The following is a 27,872-nucleotide window of genomic DNA, read 5'->3' on the forward strand; positions in this document are numbered from 1 at the left end:
TTGACCAGTCCTGGTTTATCAACCGTTGGCTCAGGAAATGCTCGGATGTATAGGCCCTTACTTGTAGGCGGGCAAGTGAAACTACAAGTTGTAGCATACCCTGTTTTGTTGGCTAAAATACTCCACATGGGCGAGTTACAGCTATGGGTGAGATAAAGATCCCTTGTGGAACCCTGGGCACACACGGGGAGGGTTGTCTACACACTTCACGTGCTCTTATAACCTCCTGCCCTTGGGGTGGGCCCAGTCTAACGGAATTCTCTAAATACCTTCCCCAAACCGCTGCAAGCTAGACTATATACACAGCAGGGTTTGTACGGGGAGGAAGTGGATTCTCCCCCTCTGAGAAATGCTCTAAGTAGTTAGACAAATAGTGCATTTTATAGTATATTTTGACAAAAATTGGCTAAACACATGGGCTGTGAAAGGGCACAGTGACATGCTACACTACTTTATGGTTTGCCTTGTACCTCCTCCCCCACCCCTAAACTCCAGCCAAACTCCCACTGCCCCTCAGTAATGTGCAATAATGTGCTGCAACGCTAAATACTTATAAGGTCCCAAAGGAGAGACCGATTGCATTGCAAATGCTTGTTAGGAAGGTCTTCAATTTGCAGTTCCACTTGAAACCTTGTAAAAATGTGTATTTGGGTGCATAGTAAATAGCTCTGTGCTTGTTGCAGTACTTAATTTGGTAAGCGGACTCCAGTTTGAGGTACCAACCTACGCGGGCTCCAGGACTCCAAAGGAGAAAGACACAACTGGGGCCCAGTAATTACTGACTGCTGTGGGACATCAAGAACTGATTTGGCAAATGCAGTAAAAAGGCACTTTGTACTATGAACTCATTTATAAATACTAAATTAAGGGGTTTTACATTGTAAACTCCTTATCAAACACCATAGGAAGGAGTTATATATCTTGAACTTTCTGACAAATGATATAAGAAGGCGGTTGTCAACCCTGACACATATAACAGGGAGGTGTTTTACAATGTTAACTTTGACAACTTTAATAGGGAAGGATTTTACATATTGGATTTTTCTGATTACTACAACAAGGAGGGCTTTTACATTGTGAACTTTATGACAAGCATCTTAGGAAGTTGCTTTTCAGTGTGAACTCCCTGAAAAATACAATAGGAATTGTTATTACATTGTGAACTCTGCCTAATGCAACAGAAAATGATAATACATGGTGAGTTTTCTGGCAAATGAAACATGATTTTACATTGTGAATTCCTGAACAAACACCATGGGAAGGGGTTTTACATTTGTAACTATCTAACAAATACAATACAAAAGGGGTTTACATTGTGTACTCTCGGATAGATACAATAAGAACAGGTTCAATGCATATGTCCCTCTTCTTGGCCGGGCACTTATAATTGCTTGATATCTCCAGAGGGAGATTCATGTCAATGTATAACTTGACTTTTCTTAAACTGTGGCTGGGACTCTCTAAGCAGAATGTTTATTTGTGTTCATTTTAAAGCCAATGGGGATGCTTTTGTGATTATTAAATGTGGTGATTAATGCAGTAGACCTCTCACTTTACATTTTCAATGCCTTGTCAAAGCCTGTAGGCTTAACATTTTTGATAGTGATAAAGCTCATGTTTTCCAATAAGCCTGTAAAGGAGCCTTGCTGTTTTTTAGGATTAAAACCTTTGGGTATACACATTTCCGCATGGTACCTTACAGATAACAGGGTCAGTCTACAATCACACAGTTATTTTTCCCTTTGATGCTTCTTTAGGGTACATGATTTGCACCCTGGGTAATCTATGAGGTCCCAAAAGGAAGGGTTCCAATTTGTAATTCCAGCTGAAAATATCGTTTATTTTGAGTTTAGAATTAAGTTTTATGTGCAATAAAGTTTAAGGAAAAATGTTTTTAAAGATAAGTATTGGTTGGATAATGATTTATAGTGTTCCTCCGTCGATCCTAGACGTCCTCTGCCTTAATACCCTGAGAGTCAGGTTTTACATTGTGAACTCTTTTAGAAATTCAAAAATCCAAAAAGGAGAGCATCAGTGAGTCTCCACAACCGCACAAGTATTATTACATATAAAGCAAAGTACAGCGCTACATTTTCCAATAAGGCCTGTCAATCATGGATACCAAGCTTCCTGTGAGGCAATTCTCAACAATGCAGGGGGTGCTACCAAATATCAATAGAGCACTTGAGTGATCCAATTATATGACCATTGACATAATCATCAATCAATCCGTCAAGATGGGAAGTTTTTCATTCCATCTTCAGATACACAAGAGCCATATTCTTGAATCTTCAAAATACTTTTAATTTTAACATAAAAAAATGCAGCCAATACAACGCGTTTCATCCCTCCAAGAGGTCTCCATCAGGGCTGTAAATAGACACATACATGCCTAAATTTAAAAACAAATAAAAGCATCCACACTTATCAAGGCTCTCGAACCCGCCTCTCGCATAACATTTTAAAGCAAGCTGAAGACTGTGAAATCATCTTGACCCAAAGACTCACATCATATGTCACGTTCAAAGACCAATCTTGTATCACTTTCATTGTACAGCATCACGTAAGGGTGCGATCACCAAATTAATTCCCGAGCAATCAGTTGGCGAATTAAAAATGAAACAATTAGTGTGTTTTTTGTTCTGGAATTCATTTGGTGATTGCACTATAGAGATTGAGACACGGGGTATGCTTGGGTGATGCTTTACAATGCAAGTGTGTTAATCAAACCATTTTTCCTTTTTTAAAGTAAAAATATTGGACATTTGCTCACGAAGAATTATTGTGTGCTTTATAGAGTCCTTTGCCATTTATTTAGACCCTTTAGTTGCTTTAACTCACTCTTTTGGTTTTACTTTTTAAACTGCACTGTTGGTATTCAATTCCTTTACACAAAGTGGTAGTAAAGCGGACCTTCTTTTTAAACTTCTCAAAATGTCTTAGTTCAGTTGCATATTTAATGACCAATAACCTTTTGAAGTTAAATGTAGGTAAAAAAAGATGTGGTGGTCTTGGAAATCAACCTTATTTTATACCTCTTTTTGCCAGCCACTGGCTCTTGGCCAACATCTAACTCCTATTACTAGGGCTAAAGATGTTGATGTTTCTGTTAAAGGTGCTCTTACCTTCTACCCGCTATTCAAAAAGATAGCTGATACATGTTACTCCAGTTTTAAAAGCTTAAGAAAAATATTCCTCGATTCAGAGTTGAAAGGAGAAACTTAGTGATCCAGGCAGCTATTTTATCCTGTTCGGGTCACAGGGCTGTCGTATTGCTTGGTTTACCTCATTATCTTCTTCTCTTGGCATTCAAATTGGGCTGTGCCAGGCTGCCCAATAGGTCGGTCCAACACAGTCACTGCTCCTGCAGCCACTAACTACAGACATGATCTAGAGGATAGTGCATGTGAATCCAGTGGATAGTGCACAACTATACTAGAGTCACAGCCACTGCAGAGTGAGCCAGCTTTAACCAGACCTGTCAATCATAAAAGTAAACAATGTTAAAGGCATTCAGATAGGGGAACATCAGTGGCCTAATAACAGTGAATGTCATTCAAGATTGATGTATGTGTATTTCTAGGTATTTGTAAGTGCTCATTCATCGTAGTTTTTTGGTACTTTGTGACTGTCATTTCCATTTTTTTAATACGGAAAAGTCAAACACATTAAACAAACTGCTGAGGTGAACCTTGTATCGTAGATTACACCAGTGATTCCCAAACTGTGGGTCGCGACCCACTGGTAGGTCCTGAGTTGATTTTTGGTGTGTAACAATAGTCAAAGCAATAAATAAAAATGACTTTAAATTCAGTTTTAACTTCTAACATTAGCTTTGATTTAAAGACAGAGGTCAAATGTCTATGTCTTCTGCTGCTTATGTTTTTAACATGGGGACTGGTGTTTACAAACTCCTCTCACTTTGTCAGAGAAAGTAAAGTGAGTTCTGTGACAATCTTGCCATTGAAGTGTGGAAGCAAAGGCTGTAGAATCTCATTTTCTCGTAGCACTCAACAATATGTAAATAGCTGTAAGTGAACTGTACACATTCAGAAGTCAGGAAATCAAAAATGAAGCACATTTGTTTTGTAATTTGGAAGTGTGACGGGAACAAAGATTTTAATAGGATCAGAACAAATCAAGACACTTTAGTTGGTGATTCACAAATAATCAATATTCACTTAAAAAGATTTTCACACATTATAATTTGTGTCCAAGATAGTTTGATAAGTAAAACTGAATGTCTGTGGATATTTAATGACCATTTCAATGGGAAATGTGCTGTCTGTAAATGAAAACGCACTACCACACAATGCTTTAGTTACATAAAAAAGTCACCCACCTCATGTCAATGAGGCGGAAGTTTGTCATGATAAAAGGTGGGTAGTGGTTCTAAAAAGTTTGGGAAGCACTGGGTTAGACTGGTAACATACAGAAATATTCATTTTGGAGACCTTGTCAGATGTAGACCTCCTAAAAGAAAATAAAGTAATGCTTTTTAGAAATAATTCTAGACATGAAATGAAAATCTAACATAACAAACATACCATTGAGTTGATTCAAAACTCCAAATTCACATCCCTTTTGCATATAGTGTTCAACAAAAAAAGAAATCATATATGCACAAAGCATTAGCCACCTTGGAATAAATTCAATTTGATTAATTAAATGCGTTAAGCAAAAAATATTATTTCTAAAACCATTAGACGGCTCATTTACATTTTTTTCTGTAAATATTTCCATACCACGGCATAGCAGCCCAATACCCTCCATGATTCTAGATGTGGGAAACTACCACTTCTTCAGTTCTCCACTAGGGCGGGTGCTCTTCAAGACTGATTTAATCGACACAATTTTTGACAAGGCCGATGTATAATGGTGGACTTTCAAACTGATGTACATAATTATCATCAATAATGTGTGTGCTTGCATTTAAATAGTGCTGTGTTACTGGGCACCACTGTTCCCTTTAAGGTACGTGCCTGGGCAGCAGTGCAAGCTCTCATTTATCTCTGGTCACAGGCATATTAAGAGCACCCACTACAAAGAACACTACTGTGTTCAGGAGGCAATCTCTCAAGGGGCTAAGGGGTAAAAACACACCCCGTAAATAAAACAAAGGATAGCCACAACATCAGTAGGAAAGCAAGTTTGTATTTGTGTTGTGTTGTCACACTCTCGGGCCTTTCATGACACTCTCCAATTATTTGATTTTGCAACCTCAGATCATCTCTGACTCTGCAGCTCTCCCGCCTGACTTTTATTGAGGCTGTATCTTTATTGAAAATAACGTATGAACCCAGCATACAAAGACAAAAGTGAAGCTTGAGTTTACAAGCTGTCAATATATTCACAAAATATCCTACACTCCTCAAAGTGCAGATATCGGCAACTCCCCCCCCCACCCCCAGCAACATTGGCAAATAGTTCTTTACCCTGTAAAGAATTAAATAAACCAAGCAACACATTGTTTGGTGGAAAATAGTCTTGCTGCAGGTTTATTTCAAATAATGAAAAATGCCAAATGATTTTTACGAGCGATTCAGTGCCAGGCAATGTTGAGTAACCTAATCTGCCCACCCAGTTGATCAGTCAAGCTGCACCGTGGGACAACTTATCTGGTGCTTCAATTCCAGTTGGGGAGTGTTCCTCCCTTGCAGACTGTGAACCACCAGTCCTGAAGTAAATCTCATGCCTATGGAAGGCAAAGCATCACCAGGCAAGTCCCCAGTTGGTCAGGCTTGCAACCGCTGGAGAGACTAATGAGGTGCCGTCACTTACGTCTTGGGGTCCTGCCATAAAGACTCCTGAGTTTTGGCATAGAGCACCTCTGCTGTGCTCTCTGATGGTATCCTTACATACCAAAATTACCTCCAGATCGCCCTTTAACTCCACCAACGTCTTGTTCTGCCGTTGGACACGCTGTTGGATCGTGTCGCTTTGAGAGTGCCATATGGGTTGCGACGTGTTTCAAGTGCCAGAGGCAGCATCAGGTTTGTTGAGGTGAGTTTGAGGCCCAGTGGGGTCGGTTGTCTGGTCCAGACTGGGTGATACTCCTCCTGGCAGTGTGGGGTGCATTGGTCCGGCAAATGTTTGCAAAGGTGGGTGGGGATAGTGCTGTGGTCCGTGGGCATACTTTGTCCCCCAGGGTGTCCCTGATGTTTGGGGCTCTGTAGGGAAGCGGCACACATGCATGGGCCAACCTTCCTGTCCGAGGGGAGGTGGCCTCTTCCCTCATGTGAGAGCCATGCCTGGCATTGCCTGCATGTTGGAGCAGTTGACTTATGGTGGGCAGTGAGGACGGCTGCCTGGCCTTTGTCCTCTCGGGTCTTTGACCGGTGTCCGCTGCCATTGGTGTGTTTTCGGCTTGTGCTGTCAATGTAACTCGGTGAGCTGGGTGCTCTTTCCTTGAGGAGAGCGTGGATGGCAGGTCGTGAGTTTTAGTCCTGGGGGGCATTCTTTCCCATGGTTTGCGGGTTTGTGACAGCTGGTGACAATTTAATCATTGATGCAGTTTATTTGTTTGCTTGGCGCTGCCCTAGATTGCTTTGCTTTTGTCCATGGTTGGCAGTTGGGATGGCTAGGAATGGTGTTTAAGTGAAAGTTTCAGATTTGTGGATGGGTTTGTGAGGAGTTGACTCATTTGATTGGAATCTGTACTGGTCTTGTTGATGTTGGCCAGTGCTGGTTTGGGGAAACTTTGGAGAGCAGTTAAGTTGAAATATTGCATGCCACACACAGGAATGAGGAGAAGATGTGGCTTAAGGCCAGAGCTGCCCACTTTGGAGCTAGGGAAACAGTTTCTAACCCATGCGTGCCTCACAATGCTGTCACAATAACGAATGCATCTTAACCACACATTCCTTTACCATGCATGCCTTTACCACACATGTCTTTACAACACATTTCTTTGTAAAGGCATGATTGGTAAAGGTATATGCATATTAAACATCACACCCCAGCTCCCCTCCCTGTGCCCTAAAACACAGCCTCACCCCTGCAATCTACCTGCCCCAGCTCTATAAACTACCCGATCCCCCACCCAGAGTCCTAAAACCTGGCCCCAGCCCAAAGAAACACCCAACCCCAGCCCCCCTGTCCAGGGCCCTACAGCTGCCCCCAGCCATGCAAACTGTCCTTTTCTCTCCCATCCTGAGCCTTAAAACCTGCTCCTCGCCCTAAAAACTACCCCAACCCCAGCCCCCCTGCCCTGAGCCCTAAAACTGACCCCCACCCCTGAAAACTACCCCTTGCCCCTCTGCCCTGGACCCTAAAACCCAGCCCCAAAATCTACCCCCCCCCCCCCCATGAGCCAGAGTTAAAGGCCCATGGCCATGGATAGCTAAGATAATCCCCCCACCTTTTCTCCCAAATGTCAACAGTGGAGGAGTCCTAACTCGGAATGTCACAGGATGCGGCCTGGGCAGCATACATGGATTTAGCATGAGGAAAGGATCTGAACTGGACAATGGGCACCATGAATGCTCAGGAGTCTGATGATTCTGGAATCCAGCAGGATAGACAAAGTGGGCAGCAGCCCATGCAAGTGGACCTAGGGCCAACAAGGGCAAAGAGGGCAAGCAAGCCACCTTCTAACAGTGCCCAAACCAAGGTCCCCGAGTGTGTGGCCTTGTCCCCTGCAAAACAACGTGGAATAGCACCAGCAATGGTGACACCAGTTCAAGACTCCATGCAGCATCGGCAACCCTGGAAAGTTTGGACAGAATGAGTAAGCTGATGGACACAATGATGAGTTTTATGGTGGACTTCCAATCCATGGTCTGCTACTCTCAGCCGTAGCATCAACATGGGGACCTACTTATTACTGGGGATGGTGAGCCACAGATAGAAAGGGTTTGGAAAATGAGGAGGGCAACAAGCAAGTACCTAGTTCAATCATACTGCTTACACCGGCCACCATGGCCCCTGCACCGCACCTACTTACCATGCCACAACCGACACAACAGGCCTCATCCAGTATTAGCACATGCTCTAGCTCCAGTTCACTGGGCACCCAGCTATCTGCATCGGCAGGCATTATTCTCCCTCCCACAGTGGGATATTCACCTAGCACACAGGGGTCGGATTTGTGGCACATTGACAACACGATGAAGGCTGGCACAAATAACACTGTTGCACCACCCACCCTAAACCAGGTGGAAAATGAGATATCCTCAGCGGAGGGGACTTACCCCATATCACCATCGCTCAACTGGTATCAGGGCACTGCCCGTTGGCTTGACAAGTACCATTGGCAGCTAAGGAAGGGATATGGCATCCTTACACTATTGATGCATGGCAAAGATGGCATGGACATTAGGTGGCTAGATGATTAGGAGGTGGACAATAAGGGGAGGTTATCAGTCTTGGTCAGACATGATATTGCAGAATTGGCTTAAGGCTTTTTCTATCCTTTCAGCAGTAGTGATGGAAAAGCATCCAGAACTGGGACAGGCTCTGTTTCAATATTCGTGTACCATCCCTAACAAAGTCATCAAGACGGGGGCATTGTTTGGCTTCTGTGTGACAGAGAATTTAGAAAGAAGATGGCCATGTGTCCTGAGTTGGAATGGGATCAGAAGGTGGTACAGCTTTCGATGGAATACAGGGGCAAATTCATCAACCCCCCCCCCCCCCCCCCCCCCCCCCCCACACACACACGCAAGTATCCCTACAATAGAAATGTGTTCAGTCACACAACAGCTCAGCATGGCAAACATTTATTCAAGCAACCCTTTTGGGGATCACCCTAGGCGGTGGGTCCAAAAGAGGGGTTCAAACAGCCATCACAAGGGACGTGCAGACTGTTTAATGCTGGTGTCTGCTCATGGAGCAAAGCAAAATATGCACGCAGCTGTGCAAAGTGCGGTTCCTTCCACTCAGCTCCCTCCTGCAAAGGAATTTTTTTTTAAATCGCCAAACGTTCCCTGCCCCCCACGCTAGAGAAATGACAGTAAAATGCCTCGTACCTTGCCCGCTGCACAGGAGCACTGCGGAACAAAGAGAAGGACCACCTTGCTTGGGGCTTGTATAAATACCCTGGTCCCTGCCCCCCTCTCCGTGCAGGGAGTTATGTAGAGGGCGTTGGATGTGTAGGCAGCCCCCTGGGGGTCCTGGTGAGTGGACCACAAGGGGAGTGCCTGAATGCCGCTCTACAGGGCCGCCCTTCTAGAAAGGCACACTGCGTGTGCTGCAAGCAGCACAGAGTTGGGGTAGCCAATACTCTTAGCATCACATTATTGGGATGGTGAGATGAAAACTGAGGCTATAATTAGGCATGCTTACATGCACATTTATGTTGCCAGAATTGTACTATTTAAAGACCACTAAATAGCACTGTGTTTGCAATCAGTAAGCAGTGAGAACGTTTTTAAGTTAGTCCTGTGTCAAAAGCCAACGACCAAAGCCCGCTCTCTACTGCCGATCCTGCAGAATACATTTTGGCATCCACAAGTGATGGTTTATAGAGAGACATTTTAAGGGGCATGTGGGAGTGATGTCTCTCACATCTGTGAGTCAGTGGCGTAACGAAACTTGAGGGGGCCCCCCTGCAAAGCACATGGAGGGGGCCCCCTCCCCCGGCGCGGCCCAGCACCTACCACTTTGCCCTACCACCCAGAAATCTAGCATATTTTGATTTGAAACTTCCAACATTTAAATGAAATGCCTCTATATTGTCTTTCTATAAGTTCTAATGAGAAAGTGGGAAACACTCTTAACATACAAGCTATGCCATTTCTAACAATACTGTCAAAAGCAGATTATTTAACTGAGGCAGCAATCAGAACAATGCCAAGGAGTGATCCTATTGTCCCAGGAACTGCCTATGGCTGAAGAACAAAGAACAACTATGAAGGGTCTGAAATAGAATTGACAATACCTTGAAACTTTGAAAGACCAACCCAAACCTGCAATTCCATAAAAACACGACTGACAATATACATGAGAAGTACACAAGCTATAACTCAGTATCCTGCGCAAGTCAAAAGAAATAGACTGGTGAATTATCTGCATGCCACACACTAGCGACTGTCAAGGGTTGTGCATGATAATAACGTGAACTGATGAAGCAATTTCAATCATAATGTCTTTATTAGTAAGCACTGCAAAACAGGCAGGCAAACCAGGCTGAGGAAGAAAACTGTTTGGATGCTTCAGAACATTGATGCAGATGTTTGCCTGTTTTAATTTATCATTTCTGTAGTGTAAATAATGCTAAATACAAGATTTAAGGTACACATATTACTTACAAGTGCAAGCAACACCATAAATAACACTGCATGTAGAATAAAAACAAACCATATCAGCAAGTACCTAATGACAATCGATACAAACTGTAGTTGGTAAAGCAAAAGAAAAAGTGCAAATACTTTCAAAGTGCAAAATAAAGCAATCACCAGTCCAGAAATATACAAAAATCAAGCATGTTTTGTAAAACAATCCAACTTTCTTCTTGCATCAAGAGGAAAATACTTTCAAAGTGCATGGTAAAAACAAGTCCAGCAGCTTCCCTCACAAGGACTGACCTGAACCACCAGACTGGGCCTTACTTCATAACAAACAGAGGTCTCAGACCTCAGTGTATCAACACTGGCGGTATTTACAATTTACTAAGAGTATAGACACGCCTGCTAAATTACAGATTCACCATTGCCTCCAAATGGCTCTATCATCACGTGTGACACCACCAGCCAGGCCTGGATTTTAAGCCAACAGCGCCTTGCATTCTGGGAGTTGTGCTGTGACAATCTAAGTAAGGGGTTAAAAATTCCAGCATGCAAAGTGTTGTTGGATAAAAGCTACGAATGTACACGACATGGTGCCAATCACACTTGGCAGCTATATTTTATACAAACACAAGGGGATGTTTCATTTCCTCAACACAAGCTGCAGAAGTCTGGCGTCAAATAGCAAACACGTTGTGCGGAGAACCCAGAAACGTGCTGTGTTTAGCCCCCGTGTATGGACCTGAGGTGTCATTCTCTTAGAGACCCGGTGGTAAAAACCCACAGTTGTCTCTAATGCATGTTAGTGCCAGGCAGTGATCGAAGTGGGGGAAAAAAGTGGGGAATTGTGGGAGGAGAATCAGAGGGCGGGAATAACCAATGGATTGGGTCAGTGGGCGGAGTGAGAGGTGTGGCAGAAAGAGCAAAATATCCCAATTTTTAAGTATTCGTTTCCCATTTCACTAACCGGTTACAGCTTATTACATTATTTAATTTAACCAATAGATACACATGTTTATTTAAGGTTAAATATGTGTTATTGACATTAAAATACATTCACAAAGTGGGATACGTTTCCAATCACAGAATGTCCCAAATATCCTTAAAAGTGGAATCGCAAGCCATTTGTCTCCCAGCCATGGAGTTTCTGTCATCAGCATTTCTCCCTTTTTCCACAAGAGCAGTTCAAACATGAATCGCAAAATATCCTAGTTTGCAAATGTTTTCCACATAACTATGGCTTTGCCATATTTGCCACATAATACATCATCTGCTGCATAATCTGATGATTTTACCTAATAAATTGTTTATAGCTCAAACACATCAAAAGTTACTAACAAATGTGACTTGTGCTGCTGTGACGCGGAGGGCCCTTTGCAAAGGTTGACTGGTCACCTTTCTCATTGCTGCAGTTGTATGTTCCACTAGTACTAATAAGGAAAACTCTTTGCAGAGACTGTTAGCATGTGTACAAATTTCAAAATAATAAAGTAGCAGAAAATTTACAGCACCACTAAAACCAGTGTAGGGTGTCAGAGCACTTTACATCACACATATTACACAGAGACAATCATTCATATGTGTGTAAATCACTGTGTAGGAAATGTTACATAAGACAAATGACTACAAGGTGTAGGAGTCACAGGACAACCGTACTAGTAGGCAGCATAGTTTAAGAGTGATTGGTCTGTAGAAAGACAAACTCAGAATTAAAAACGTAATACCAGGGTTGGGGGTTCTCTTTAATAATCCGAATTGATTTCCACCCAAATGAACCCTTTTTTGCAACATTAGGATAATCGAAGACTGGGAAAAAAAACATAACGCTCTAATTTATACCTTGGAGTTTGCATGCAGCTCTTACATGACCGTTAATAGCTCACTGTTCTATGTTAGGATTTTAACTTATTAACTGCAAGTAACAATAGGGTCTCTCTGAAAAAAGCAGTAACCCACTGACCTATTCACATTATGTGCACTTTGTGATCTGCATGGCACATGTTCTTAGCAGCATACACATTACACCTCTGCCATTCCTTTTCATGAGTCAAACCTTCCACTAGACAAAACACCATCTCTCTCTACTAAGAACATTAATCGCTGGAGTTATCAAGACATTTTTATTGTTGCCCAAAAATGTTGGAGGCCAGGAAGGAGGCAGCAAGTGCTTTTAAAACCATATTATACTTACAAACACGACGCCCCCACCTGAAGTTAGTGCCCGGTGCGGTCGCACTGCCCTAGAGCCACCATGCTCAAGGGTCCTGTGACCTCAATGACAGGGTCACTGCCACTCTATGGTGTGCTGCTTCATAGGTCTGTCCCCAAGACTGGAGGTGAACTTCATGGATAGTGGTGGACAGGCCTTCAAGGTTAATCCACACTTGCCACCGCTAGGGTTCACCTGCTGGTGCTAAGACACCAGGGCTTTTAAGATCTTGCGGCGCCTTCCAAGGTGTAGCACAGGAATGTGCTCCCTCAGGAGAGTGGCCTGGGAGCCTGGTCATTAAGGCTGAACCTTGTTCCTCAGTTCCACTTCAGCAGCTCTGACTATAGCGCCACATCCTCTCCCCCACTGAACACCATACTGCCCCACTTAGAGAAACACTGCACTGACCCGCTATAAACACCTGGATGTGACTCAATTCTAATTACGCACTAGACAAGAGCAATATGCTGCCTAAAAAATATTAGCAACATCCTAGAAAAAGCAAACACTCATAGGGAATGCAAGATTAAGTAAAGCATGTGAAATGTAAGCAGGAACAACATGGTTACCTTTTTCCTTTTACACTCATTATTCTGAAATTAGTGAGTGCTTTTGCATGAAAAGGTTAGGCCATGCTACAGGGCCCGGAAGGGACCCGTTTCAGTGCCCATTGCTTATATCCTTTCAAAACATAGGCAGTATGGTTTAAAAAGACCACATTCGTAAACACACAGTCGCTGTACACATTTTGTTTTCCAATTCACCCATCCAGCAGGTATTTCAGTACCTCCAGGCAAGGTGCACTTTCCCACACAGGGAAAACAATGCTGTTCAAAGAGAGAAGAGAAAACAAAAGTATCACTTCACTGGCAAACACTGTAAAGTGGTGCTAATGTGTTTAGGTGTAAATAAATCACTCTGGCGACCTTGCAATCACCTTGTCTTGCTTTAATTAGTTATTTATTTTTCACATTTGGAATGTTTTATTTCTCTCTACCCTGAGGCTGCACTTGTGTCAGAAAAAGACAACGTTTCCAGCAAAAATGTTTTTCTTTTTTGGATCCATTTCACTGGGGAGCAAATAAACGAAAGGACGAAAGAGAGGGTAATACCTGTTTCTTGAAGTCTCGGTTTTCACTAACTGAGGAGCGGCGAGACAGAAAGAGAGGGAAGACTCGGAGGCTAAGAGGCCGTCATCGTGGCGTGCGCGCACAGTTTAATTTATGGGGACTTGGGGAGGCTGAAGAGGCTTGCTTGCAGGCGCAGCCGTCTCCCTCTGCTGAGAGTGAGGGGGCCCCTGGAGCGTGGGCCCCCCCCCGCACCGCGGGGGGCTGCGGGGGTGTGTGTCACGCCCCTGCTGTGAGGCTTTTCCGTGTGTTCTAATATTTTAGGAGCTAAAGTTAATATGAGAAATTTGTTGCAAAAGGCGGAGTGAACTGTCTATCAGGCTGCAGCAGTTAATATGAGGAATTTGTGGAAAAGGCTGAGCTGTCTATCAGGCTGCAGCACCTGTGAATGCACAATAATTATTTGTGATATAAATCACCATTCTCTTGCTGTTATGTGTGCAATGAAAGCCAGTGTGATATTTTTTAAACATGTCCTTTACTCTCATTACCAGGAAAGATGATACTCACACACAGGTGCGGTTGGTCCCGGGAAGCAGCAGTGGGACGGGAGGGTAGAAGATGGAGAGGAGGAGGGTTTTAAAAAAAGAAACAAACAAAACACTTACCTGCTGGCTAGCCTGCTGGCCTACCTCCGCCGCCTCTCTTACGTCCTCTTCCTGGCTTCTTCTCTGCAAAGGTAGCAGGAAGCACCCGGCTCCAAGCCTCCCGATAGCCAATCACAATGCTGCAATGCAGCGTAGTGATTGGTCTGAGCGCCGACGTCTGAGCACCGTGGTTTGGTGCTTAGCCAGGGGATGGGAGGCTGGGCATGTTCTCCATGCAGGCTGTAATGCAGAACATGCAAAGTGTGCATGAATATTTGGCCGGCCCAAAAGGGCTGGTCAAACATTCATGCGCACTTACAGAGTGCCACCACTCCTCCCCCTGCTCTGAGAGCAAAGCAGATCTGCCCCGCCGCACCCGCTGAGACGCCGCATCAGGAAATATAAAATTATAATAACATAGAGTTATCATTTTATTTTTCCTTTTTTCCACTGCGAAAAGCAGTGGGGGCAACGCTCCTCCGCCCTAGCTGTGGAGCCGCCACTGCTCACAGACCAGCTACTCACAACATAGCCACTCTTAAAGTAGAGTATGTTATGTTTCTTTCCCTTTTCCTGACAATTGATTTTCAGCTAGTTTTACATAGTGTTATTCTTCTTAAAGTTATGTGAGTATTTTATATCTATGCTTGCTGTCTGTATGTAAAGCCCTCCATCGCCCTTGGAGCCTCCTATTTACTACAAAAATAAATTGAAGACATTCACTTTTTTCCGACCATCAACCCATTAAATTCCATAACATCTACAGGTTGTTGTCAGCATAGCTGGGGTAATAATAATTCAAATGTACCTTTAGGTCTATTTCTATACAAAATTAAACTGAGATGCTGCTTCTATATCAGCCTGGGGTAGCACGCTTACTCACATAGTGACTACATCTGCGTTGCGCAGACAACTGAGAAAAGCATGAACACAGACTAAGCGATGGTGCACACAAAGTAAAATATTTAGAGGGAACATTGCTGGGGACACAAGGGGAAAAGGACTTTGCCAGAGCCAGGTTTCTTGGAACACGATATATGTGCGGGTGTGGCCTGTGATTAACCAATCCTTGGGCAGGATGATGGATACATCACACAATTCTGGATGCTTACTTTTTTGATAAATCTCACTGTTACATTAATACTGTTCAGTCAGTAAATTATATATCTATTCTGGTCATTCGGCTCTCCAGTCCCTATTACTATGAATAATGTGCATCACGGACGTAAAAAAACAGAGCTGTCTGTAAGGATCTTGAAAAATTAACTGAAAATAAACAGGAGGACAAGGTACTGAGGCAACATTTCTTGCCAAATAATGTATATCCCAGCACAGTTCCCTCTATCCTTCCTGGCATTCCCTTGAAGGAGTGAAGAACTTACACTTCATTTAAAATCCCGACCTGAGCCTAAAGCCAAAGATTAACTCAGTACTGAGAGTTTTCTGGTTTACGCTATAGTCCTCAGAAAGACTACAGGGCGTATTTACAATGAAGTGATGGAGTGCAGCGTTAACCTTCCTGGCTTAACGCCGCACTCCGCCACTTCAGAAACGCAGGGCTGCACCATATTTACAAAATGGTGCAGCCCCCTGCCCTGGTGCTAAACTTAGCAGCCTAGCGCCAACATAGGAATCCTTGCACCATGATGCAAGGGTGTCTGTCTTGACGGGAAGATTGTTTCTTCCTGCACATGAACAATCTTTAAATTTCGTTTTGTCACTTCTATGTGTGCTGCTTAATGCAGCACACATAGAAGTTACAAAATGTCATTTTTTAAAAGATTGCTTATGTGCAGGAAGGGTCACCTTCCTGCACATAAACAATCAATGGCCATTTGCGGTTTCTATGTGTGCCACACAACACAGCACACATGAAACAGCAAACATGAGGAGAAATAAAGCATTTCCCCTCGTTTCGCCTGTTAAAGACCAGGTTTTCCCTGGTCTTAATTTTGGCGCTGCCTCCTATTTACGTTGCCTTTGAAAATAGGGGGCAGCGTCAATATCAATGGGTGTTGCGGTGGAATGCCCTCAGCAACACGCATTGCCCTCCCCTTTCACTCTAAGTACAGCGTGAAAGGGGGCCTTATTTACTAGGCAGCGTTAAGCCACGTTAAGTGGCTTAACACTGCCTTGTAAATAAGGTAAAACACTTATCGCCACAGGAAAGTTAATAAAGTGACGTTCCTGTGATGATGAGGGCTTGTAAATAACCCCCCTTAATGTTTTCCCTGTTCACAAGCGGGTGATAGGGGCAGTGATGAATGCCAAGTTAGATTATATGACTACCATTTATGGAGATTTTCCAGAAGCAAGCACAATTGGAAAGTTAGCAAAGTCAAGTAAAGAGTCATTTGTAAGAGACGGAGGCCCAAAGATATGAAAGCACTGCCCATGCTTGACTAAAACAGCCAGGTTTTTAGATTTCTTCTAAATCTCTGTAGGCATGAGAGTTCTCTCAACTTCGCTGGGAGATCATTCTATCATCCTGCCCCAGCAGCAAGGAGCTGTCTTCCTCCCAGTGTGGACTTCCTAAATTTAGATCAGCAATCAGTGCAAGGTCATTAGTCCTCAGAAATCAGGAGAGGATGTACGGTTGAAGGGAGCCCATAACTGGGCTCCGCTGAATAAATCACTTTCAGGAGCAAAACCAGGACCCAACAAATCACCTTCTTCACTTCTTGGGAGCCAGTGTAGTCCATGAAGAATTGCGCTGATGTACTCCGATTCACCAATTTACCTAACCATTAGATTCAAGAGAAGGGAATTTTGCTTTCAATGTTATAATTAGCATGGAGTAAATGCCCATTTGAGATCAGCATTTACTCACTGATGAAATAATGCATTACAGCCGACAAAACTAAGGCCAATTGGGGCACGCCAGAAGATCTTGCGCAGCCAGGTCATCAAAGTGAAGTGGGGCTCTTAATAGGAGAAGAACCTGTTTCACAGGCTAACAAGCAGTGGAAACGTCAATAGGTCTGGCATTGGCTGCCAGTCTTTTGGCTTTGTCAATATTTGTTTTGGTTGCTCATGTTTATTTAAAACCTTACTGTCGAGGAAGCTGCCCAGTCCTCGCGAGTATAAATTTTTTGGGGCAAAACCCAAACAATTTTTTTGTACTCTTTATTTATCACTTGGGGAATGCTAAACCGAAAACAAACCTATACAATAAAATATAACGTGATACAGGGCAACACAGACTCTTCCGTGACCTACACAATATAAAGATACAAGCCGTGGGGCGGGGTGGGGGGGGGTGAGCAGTAGTGCAACATAATATCAGTGCACAAGAGAGGGGGAGGGTGAACAGATGAGGCACAAGCCATCTATGGCCGCAGCATTCCCCGTCCGAGGGACTAACACCTGGGGAGTCAAAAAGAGAGAAAAGGAAAGAAGGATCAGAGGGAGCGGGAAAGGGAGGAGGTGGGGAGTGGGAACAAGGGAAATGGGGGGACCTGGGAGAAGGAAAGAAGAGGGGAGAAGGGTAGATGGTAAGGCATGACCGGGATGGTAGAGTGGGGAGGGCAGGGGAGATTGGGAAGGGAGGGAGGATAGGAAGGGGGAAGTGGCAGAAAGAAGTGAGCGTTGTGGCATGGCAGGAACCAAGAACTCCCAGGATCTCTCCACTAGGGGCCAGGGCTGTGGCCTCAGGGGTAGCGGGAGCCGTGGAGATATGCGGAGGGTGGGGACTGAAGGGCATGTATCCAGCTGTGGATATATCTGGCTCAGGCATTGTGGGCAACCAATGGCCAGTCACCACCATACAGCCGCAAACAACAGACCCAGCCCAGCATTTAGACCCCATCCCCGCCCACATCGTAGTTGAGGAATGGAGCCCACAACTGGAGGTAGGTATCCAGTTTGTTATTGAGGGAGTATATGAGCCACTGGTAGGACGCGACCTTTAACAGCTACACTAGCCATGCGGCATGTGTAAGTAGGTGTGGAGAGCACCAATGGCGAAGGACATACAGCTTGGCATGGCTAGAAAATGGCACTCGTGCTGAGGCAGCTGTGGTGCCACAGACATATCACGCAAAAGTATGGTAGCACAGGGTAGTGAGGAGGGGAGAACAGCTGTGGGGGTCAACATAGTTTGAACCTCATCCCAGAACCCCCATTGATTGAGGCATTCGACCAGTACATACGAGATGTCACAGTTGGGGATGTTGCAACACCAGTGGAGCGAGTGCTGGAGAAGGCCAGCGTGCTCCAGTTTCACTGACAACAAGTACCTGTCATTTATCACTTTAAGGAGGTAGAACTTCATCCGAGCCCCCTTATCGAGAACTTCAAGGAGCTCATCCCAGTCCTCCCCATCACACTCCATCTATAGAAGGGTCTGCTGTGATGTCCTTTGTCAGACCAATTGCATGACGGAATATTTGTGATGAATCAGGAGATTTTACAGACCCAACATCATGCCGCAGCAGGTGCCCCACACTTAAAAGTAGGCAACAACAGGGAAGGATTCTGGGACCCACAGGTGCACCACCAGGTGGTTGCAGCGGTAGTGGCACAGCTGCGGGTTCTGCCAGTACTGACGCTGAGGCAGGCGAAACTCCTCCTTGAGGGCCTCGAACATACTGAGGGACCCATCCATGTCAGGTGGGAAAGCATTTCAATGCTAGCTCATTTCCACTCAGGCCAGTCGGTGGTGAGCCCCCGATACAGATAGCAGCATTTTGCCACAGCAGGACCTCAGCCTGACGATTAGGATCCACGGAGAGAAGACGGTGGACCAACTTCCAAGCAGTAGCCATCGCATGAACCATGGGGTTGCCCGGCGCACACTCTGAGGGAAAACAGAGAAAACCCAGATAGGCTTGTCGAGTACATTCCATCTGTTCCCACAGGGGACAGTCCACCACACCACGCTGCAGGTAAGTGAGCTGCACCAACTGGAGTGCCAGGGCATAGTGTTCCACCGATGGAAGGCCTTGGCTGCCATATCTTCTGTACGCTATTAGCCTGGAGTTTGCCACAAGGGAGCATGTGGAGCCCCATATAAAGCTCTTAATGATTTGGCCCACGGAGCGGAGGAGGGTGACCAGGACCTGGAAGGATAGCATTCCCAGCACGTACATGGACTTGGGAAGGGTGACAATCTTGACCGCCTGCATGCATCCCCACAGGGAAAGCTGAGGTTTGACCAATTGGTAAAATCTACCTTCCTGTGCTCCATCAAGGGTTCAAGGTTGTCTTTCGTCATATTTTGCAGCCCACAGTTCATCTGTATCCCCAAATACTCAGGTGGGTCGGTGTCCAACAAAATTGGCACCCTTAAATCGCAGTTGCGGTGGAGGAGAGAGGTAGGTCTTCCTTTTTCCCCCAATTGATCTTGTAACCCGCTATCAATGCAAGATCATCCACGAGTGGAGAGCGCAAGTTTTCCGAGCGTTAATAAGATATCATCCACATAGAGGAGGACAGAGGAGGGGCTGCCCGGGGTCGGGATACCCAAACTATCTGGGGACTGGTGCATGGCCACAGATAGGGGTTTGAGGGCAAGGAAATAGAGTAGCAGGGCGAGAGGGCAGCCCTGGTGCATTCCCCTGTGGATCGGTAAGGGTGTGGAGAGGAAGGGCCCACAGTTGAACTGCGCTGACAGATCATTATATATTAATTGGATCTTAGAAATGAAATCATCCCCTAGGTCAAACTGGTGCAACACCGCAAAGAGATATCCCATTCGATGCAGTCAAAGTCCTTCTCATCATCCAGGGAGACGGCCAGGGCCTTCCCTGGGAGACCCTTCACCAGCCAAAGGACATGGGCTAGGGTACGCAGACAGTTACTGGAAGACCAGCCCTGGACAAAGCCGACCTGAGTGTGGTGGACCAGGGTAGGAATTACCTTTTTGAGAAGGGTGGCTAAGACACTTGCCAGAAGCTTCACATCCCCATTCAAGAGCAAGATAGGCCAGTAGTGTCACAGGAGAGGGGGTCCTTGCTCAGCTTGAGAAGCACAGTGATAAGGGCCTTGTTGAAAAGCAGTCCCAGGTGACCCAGCTCCCCAGCTTCGTAATATGCCACTACAATGGACTCTGTCGCACCATTTATAAAATTCCATGGGGAGCCATCTTCCCCTGGTGCCTTACCATACAGAGCAGCAGAGATAACTTGTGCAATTTCATCTCTAGTATTATGGCCAGAGAGCAGAGCTCTGCCATTGTCATTCAGCTGAAGCAGGGCAACCGTGTCCAGAAAACTCTGAATCCGGGATTCATCCATTATTACCTCCAGAGTCTAGAGGTGGCCATTAAAGGTCGCACAGATGTCCGCGATATCCTGGAGATGGGTGACTAGATGACCCAAGGGTTCTCTGATAGCCGAGACCGCTGCTGATGCATCCCATTGGCGGAGCTGGGCCACAAGCAACCAACCTGCCTTCTTGCCATGCTCATAGTGGCAGTAGCAGAGTTTGTGGAGAGCGTGTTCTGCCTCAGTGGTGTAAAGGCTGTTGAGGGCCAACCACGCTGTTTCTAACCTACTGCGAGAAGAACCCATAGGTCAGTCCATGTAGTGGTGGGTTATATCATGGATGGATTCCTCTAGGGAGTCATGCTGTTCCACCCGATGCCTGTTATGAATCACCACGCATGAGTTGCCCCCTCAGTGTAGGCTTCTCTGCAGCCCAAAGAGTCCACACGGACTCCACTGAGCCTTTATTGTCGCCCAGATGCGTAGTGAGATGTAACTACTGAAGCTTCTTTTGATTGGGCACATGGTAGAAGGAGGTATTGAATGTTCAGGGATTCTGTATCTGGCGCATCACATCAAGGTCGAGCGGGAGAGGGGTCGGAGCATGATCCGAGAGCGAGCCCTTCAGGATGCTGGCAGCGGCCACCACTGGCAGAAGAAAATGTGAGGGCAAAATATAGTCCAGCCGGGATTGGGTGCAATGCACTGAGGACAGACAGGTATAAGACTTATTGGCCAGGTAAAGTAGATTCCAGACATCCAGTTGGCCAAAGTCTTCTCCTAGGTCATGCATAAGGGCCCTGTCCGGGTTGGCCATCGTGTCAAAGAACTGTGTGGTGAAGAACTGGGCCCAAAGCCACATTCCATTCCCCCTCACAACCAGGGTGTGGAACATACCTCCTAGAGCGCGCGGTTAAGGCAGAAAAGGAAGGCCGCTTTGGGGCTCTCTGCAGAGGAACGTGGCGGGTACCTGATTACTGCCCCACCATCGGATTCAGTCCGTTTCACCAGGTCTCCTAATTCAGTTCCCCCAATGTGGGATGCAGCGGAGCCTCCTCATGGCCGATCAGCATGGCTTCCGACTTTTAGATTTATTCAGGTATCTGAATTCAGTTCCCTCCGCGTGGGACGCCGCAAAGCCGCCCTCTTCGCCGATCTACACGGCATCCGACTTTTAGTCCAATCCAGCACTGCTATTACCGACAACCCAGTCCTGAAGATGATCCTGATTGATAGGATCGAAACGTCGTCGACTCCTCAGTGCAAATGATGGCGCATGCCCTTCTGTGACTTAATTGTTTCAATTCAGCAAATCTAACATTGTAAATCATTGTTTTTGAGCCACAATGTCCACTGTATATATGTGTTCACATCCACAATTTGCGCCGTATTTCGCTGATATCACAATTATCACTTGCGTCGCCACTTGTTTGTGTCACGTACACAATTGAGCACCAAGTTCAATTCGGGTTGTTTCACGCATTATTTGCCTACAGTGCTGCTACAACTGTAATTTCTTAATTTCAATTTAATTATATGATGCCATGTGTACATTTCAAAACTATTTCTGAGTCTCCCTCGTTCCTTTCCATGTAATATATTGTACATACATGTCTAATTGTCTTTTATAGTGCTACCAGTTGGGATATTGTTTTCTCTTTATCTTTGGGGCTCACGGGGGCATAAACGGAGGCCTCACAGAATCTTAAGACAGACAATAAGGTACCGGCCCTCAGGGTCTGACCACATTTGGAGGACATAGTAGGGAAGCAACCGCTGCAGAAGGATAGCCACCCTGCATTTGCAAGGCACCGGAGTGTCCCCAGGACACGGCGCAAAGGCACGACTGCTGTGGAGCACCTTCTCTACCCAGTCCCTCCAGAGCTTGTCAGCCTCAGTGCACGTAAGGTGTGTCTCTTGTAGAAAGGCGATGTTAGCCTTCTTCTAATTCAAATAAGCAAGGGTCTTTTTCCTCTTGATATAGTGGGTGAGGTTGTGGGCATTCCAAGAGAGGACCGCCAAAGGCACTGACATGATAAGCAGCAAGCTGTGGGTGCAGACACAAACAAAAAGGAAGGTGCAGAAGGGAAGGAAGAGAATAGAAGGCTGCAAAGGGAGGTGGGGTGAGGGGGATCAGCAGGGGGATGGGGAGGAAAGGGAGAAGGTGGAGGCAAGGGTCAGGGAAAAGGAGGGGATAAAATGTGGGGAAGGGGGAGGTGGGTCAAAAAGGAGAGAGAAAATGAAAACGGGCCAGGTACCCTACACCCAGAGGGTGCATAGGGAAAGCTGCTTTAGTCAGTGGAGCCAAGAACCTGCTTGCCGTCCAGGGGCTAGGCTAAGGAGACTGTGGGGAGAGGGTAGGTTGGGGTATAGCCCTAGGGGGTGAGAGAGAGTGAGGGGGCGGGGGATAGAGGGAAGAGAGATGGGGGAAGAAGAGCTCCTCGATGTACTGGGGAGGGAGAGTGGGAGGGTTTGGGGCAATCACATTGGACCCCGGGTTGCTGGGTGGGACAGAAAGAGCATGGTGGACGCCAGCACCCAGGATCCTATAGCAGCAGTAAGGGGGAAAGACGGACCCCAGAAGGCAAAAGCACACCCAGAGAGCCCTCCCCTAGAGGCTTCAGCACACACCCCCCCCAGCACAGGGGGAGGGAGGAGAAGACACAGACAGTGGACAGACTAGGGAAGGTCATCAGGGGGCAAGCGCCCCAGTGCCACACACCCATCACTGGACCCCGGAGCATGGCGAACAATACAAACCCAATGTAAAGGCAGTGAAGAGGACTATAGAGTAATAAGTGAGAATGCTCAACAATTGATGTTTTTCAAGTAATCAAGGAAAAAATGTATCATGTAAGTGGATAACATAGAGCATGCAACTGACAGCAACCCCCCGACTAAAGAGGCAGCAGTAACATCCGCAACTTCAACAATAAGCATATTTCTCAACATGGAGAGATTAAAACGGTAGACCAGGGAGAGAGAAAAGCCCCCCCACTACCTCTCCAGAAAGACTGATCCTAGAGGAGGTTAGAAGCTAGTGGCCGATTTAGGGCAGCCCCCTACCCAGGACAGAGGCCACACAGGGTCTGAGGACCCTTGGACCCAACAGCAAAGGCTAGAAAAGTGAGAGCAAGTACACTACTCAGCCAGTTGGTGGCGCTGGCAGCATGCCAGCCCCCACCAAGTCTGAGAGCTCCATGGCCTTCAATGGGGAGCAGGTTTGTCTCTACTGGACAGGTGCGTGATACCCATCACAGCCTTCATCGCTCCACCTTTGCTGGTGCAAGAAGAAGGTGTAGGGAACAGTCATTCCTGTAGTCTGCCTTGCCGGCGCTGCTGGCCCGATACCTTTGGGGAAACTGGTCCCCCGCTATAGGGTGGGGAATGGGAGTAGGCGGAGCTGTGTCCATGCCAGGGTTCTACATGGAGTCCAGGAAGGCTTTGAGGTCATTGGGGTCCAATAAGTCCTTGGAGTGGCCGTTCATGGGAATTCAGATCCGTGCTGGTTCAAGCAGGCCATACTGGATATCCCATTTGTGCAGGACAGGGCGAAGGAGCAGAAAGGCCTGGTGCATGTCATTGTTGTCCTTGGAGAAGTCCCCCGTAATGCGGATCTCATGGCCCTCATAGTCACAGGGATAGTGGTTGCAGGTCAAGGTCAGAATCTGGTGGATCTGAGCATGATGCAGAAAACAGGAAATCAGTGGGCAGAGCTTGTCTGCTGACAGGGAGCAGTGGGTACAGATGCGATAGGCATGCTGGACCTCTATCGGAGGGGTGAGGGTGAGCCCCTGGAGGTAGGGGAGTACATCACATAGGAGGAGTCCAGCATTGTCCTGCTCCACCTGCTCTGGAAAGTCAAAGAAGCTGACTTTATCACTTCACCTCCTATCCTCCAAGGCTGTGATCTTACAGGTGAGATGGCGAAGCTTAGACTCCTGTGCAACAACAGCACTAGACTGGGCCTCCAGCGCATCAAGGCAGGACTCCACTCTATCCAGGCACCACAGAAACACCCCGATCTCCGTCCGGATGGACTTTGTATCGGAAGTAAGGTCCGTGATCTTGGCATCCATGGATTCCAGTTTTTGTGACCCACCACCTCAATTTCCTGCAGTATGCGAGCCAAGGGGTCAGCCACACGGTCCGGCAGGCAAAAGATGTGGTGAGCACCTCTGCCTCTGGGAAGAGCAGCTGTCTGGATGCCCTCCTGGAGGCCATGAGAGCAGGGAGGGGGATTCCAGTAGACGCAAATAGGGCTGAGAGCTGGCAGTCATAGCAGCACCCAAGCGTGGGGTCCAGAGAGTTTGGTGCAGGCCTCACCGGGGTATGCTAGGAATCCCAGTCGAAACAGCAGAGGTAGGCGGGTGCGGATGGTCCCAGTCCCCTGCGCCAGATGGGTGGGGTGCTGCCTAAACAGGATTCAGGCCTCAAAGTGGGGATGAAGAAAGCTCCAGCTGTGACTTTGGGCAGACACCCTAAGAAGGCTTCCAAGGGCCCTTCGCAGACATGGGGCATGGGAGGGGCAGGTGCAGTGTTGTGCCCCTGCTGTGGTCCAAGATCTAGTCCAAATAGTGTCCCCCTTGCACTGGGGTGGGAGGAGAGGGGGTGCATAGTCCTGTCCCCAGCCATGACCAGGATGATTCTGAAGGGGAGGGGGGCCTCGGAGGCCTCCACTTGAGGTCCAAATGAGAAGGGTGGGGCCAAAACGGACTCACACCTGTCCGTGCATGCAACCCCCCAGCAGTCCTGCTCCAGCTGTGGTGGGGAGAGGGAGGACAGGCCAAACCAGTTCAGTCAATCCTCAAGAGGTGGAGGGCCTGGGAGTCCACCCACTCACTCAAGCCCTGGAGGCCAGCTGGCCTAGAATGGAATCCAAGACACAGGGAGTTAGAGGGGCATCCAACAAGCCCCCGGGCCCGTACACATCTGCCCCCAACCCTAGGTCACAAAATGAAGAGGGCGAAGGGTCTCTGTGACTCCCAGGCAGGTGAGGGAAGTCATGCCTCCTGCAGCAAAGTGAGCGCTCCAGGGCCTCCCAGTAAGCAGGGCGGGGTACCGGTGCCAGCCATAGAGGAAGCCCTGATAATAATCTGGACCACACTGTCCCCAAGGGCTGTCAGTGTGTGGGGAGGCGATGTCCCAGGATAAGAGGAAGTATCTGTGCCCTGAGCTGTAGAGGGGCGAAGTTGCACACATGACTTCCACAATAGGTAGGGCAGAGTGCCAGTGCGGGTTGTGTTGGAGCAGTTGCGAGCGAGGGCCAAGGACAAGGCTCCACTCACTATCCAGGCCATACAGACCCTTACGATACTAATCGTGGGAGGAGGGTGCCACATGATGTGATCAGACAGCCATGGGGGTTGCCTCCAGTGGCAATCTACAGAGCCTGGGGCAGTAAGCACGTGGGATAAGCCATATGGTCTCTACATCAGGCCGAGCAGATGCGATCAGGCTGTCTCCCAGGCATGGGCCATGAGTCCCAATGACCACTCCCCACTCCAGTATCCAGTGCCCTCCAGCCAGGTGGAATCATCGCCAGGGTCCCCCAGAGGGTGAGAGAGGGGCTAGTAGCAGAGCAGCGTGGCCGTGTCCCCCAGGATGGTGCTGGTAGGCCATGATCCACGGAGCTAAAACTTCAGGCAGCCATCGGAGTTGAGGGCCAAACTCCACCCCAAGTTTTTGATTTTGAAAAAGCCCACAGATTTATAGTAGTCTCAGGCTGAAGTTAATGACCTTTTGTGTGGATGTAGTGCTTGTGAAAGTCCATAATGCCTTCACTTACAGTGAAGTTAGCCAATGTCTGAAGTGGGCTGACACATTGCACTTTGCTATGTGCTATAGGGGTTGAAAAAAAATGGTAATGACACAACAGTAGACCTATGGATGAAGAGGGCTGACTGAAATCCCCTATAAGTAAATATATTACATATATATACTTTTGGTGAAATCAAAAGGCTTTGGCTAAAGCCAGATTTTTAAAATCAGTTCATACATACATTATAGGACCAGTGCCGGGTCTGACGAGCCTGGGACACACCCTAAACCTAAATCGGAAATTGATTTGAAGGCTAAGGGAAGCAAGGGCATTCCTCAAGGAAACAGGGACAGAGGAGTTGAGGCCACATTTACAGACTTAATGAGTAAGGGATGGCAACACAAACTCTGAATACTCGATAAAAGAGATGTTACTTTGGAGGAAACCCTGACCTTGAAGGTACACTTTTGTCAGTTGTCATGCCAGTATATATTGAAAAGTGTAGATCAATATTTTGAAAGTTTGAGTAGATAAACTGCTTTAACAAAAAAAAGCATGGTTGAGCGTGATTAAATAGGACATTACTGTGACAGCCTGGAGGTACCTCGGGATTGAAGCAATGCTAAACAAGTCCACCTCTTGATCGTCTCAATTCTGAATTGGCCGTATAGCACAGAATGTTGATCAGATCAAGGGAGGGAAGGAAAGGAAGGGAACAGCAGAGAGGGAGACCTAAGGAACAAGACAGAATATCATAAATATTTTCACCACATATGGGTGATTACCAATGGTGTGTTTATCGAGAATTTATAGAGACCAATATACCTGTAACAAAAATAAGGTAGGATCTATCCTTTTGAAACTCCTGAGAAGGAAGAACATAACCTCTGTTCAACCGGTCAATTCTGGCACTGTAGTAACAAAAAAGAAGGCAGACGCATATGTTAATCCTCACATTACAAATGCATAATATAAGAGATTGCAACCTTTTTCACAATGAACACCTTGGAGATATATATATATATATATATATATATATATATATATATGTCTATACCCACCACGACTTTTATAAACCAGTGCTTCACAGGGGAATTGGAGAATTGAGAGAATTCTTCCTCGACTCTCTTTCTTCCAAACACGGGTTCCCCTAGTAAAGAGCAATGCGAAAGAAGAACAGAAGTAAACACTCGTGGTGCGAGATGCGTGAAATGCTTAGTAAACTTTCCTTTTGGCACGAATTAGACCCCAGCAATTAGTACACCTTTAGATCCTTGAGATTAACACAGTATTTGTAATACCCTTCCGTGTACTTATCAGATTATAGAACTCCGTAGATGAGGCTTCAGTAATCTCACCGACCTCGGAGGGGCTATCAATAAGACTCGCTTACAATGGTTTCCAGGAAAACATGCAGAATATCCTTTTCTACAAATGCGCTTTCACCCAAGACTTGTAACCACACTCGGTTACAATGTTTCCCGTTTCTTAACGGAAAATCACCAAGTATCCAATGTTATGCGTTAAAACGACACTTAGAGAATTCTTGGACGGAGCTGAAACTAGCATCAAGATCAGCCAATCTAGATTTCCTCGAAACTCCCTTGCGTTTAAACACACGTGAACCCAGATAAACCTGACCCCCTTACCGCACCGTTATCTTGAAGAGACGTCTGTGCAAGCGGCTTCCTCGCTGACTCCTCGGAATAATCTGTGCGGCTTTTCATGCGTTTCCGGAGGATATACTTGTCTCACA

General features: G+C 46.4%; 1 protein-coding gene and 1 long non-coding RNA gene across 3 annotated transcripts in view; one reads left to right on the top strand and one right to left on the bottom strand.

Moving 5' to 3' along the window:
* CLEC19A (C-type lectin domain containing 19A) overlaps positions 1–27,872 on the top strand; it is a 246,174-nt gene that overhangs the window by 100,049 nt on the left and 118,253 nt on the right. The gene's annotated exons all lie outside the window — the stretch shown is intronic.
* Positions 987–27,871, bottom strand: LOC146796330 (uncharacterized). Of its 2 annotated transcripts, XR_014969607.1 has the most exons (5): positions 27,771–27,871; positions 27,178–27,266; positions 26,942–27,027; positions 4,343–4,473; positions 987–3,478 (listed from the first exon to the last, which is right to left on the bottom strand). It is a non-coding gene; the product is annotated as an uncharacterized LOC146796330 (long non-coding RNA). The 2 variants fall into 2 exon arrangements; XR_014969606.1 differs by lacking the exon at positions 987–3,478 and having other exon boundaries at positions 3,976–4,473.

Source organism: Triturus cristatus, chromosome 10, assembly GCF_964204655.1.
Source record: "Triturus cristatus chromosome 10, aTriCri1.1, whole genome shotgun sequence".
Classification (NCBI taxonomy): domain Eukaryota; kingdom Metazoa; phylum Chordata; class Amphibia; order Caudata; family Salamandridae; genus Triturus; species Triturus cristatus.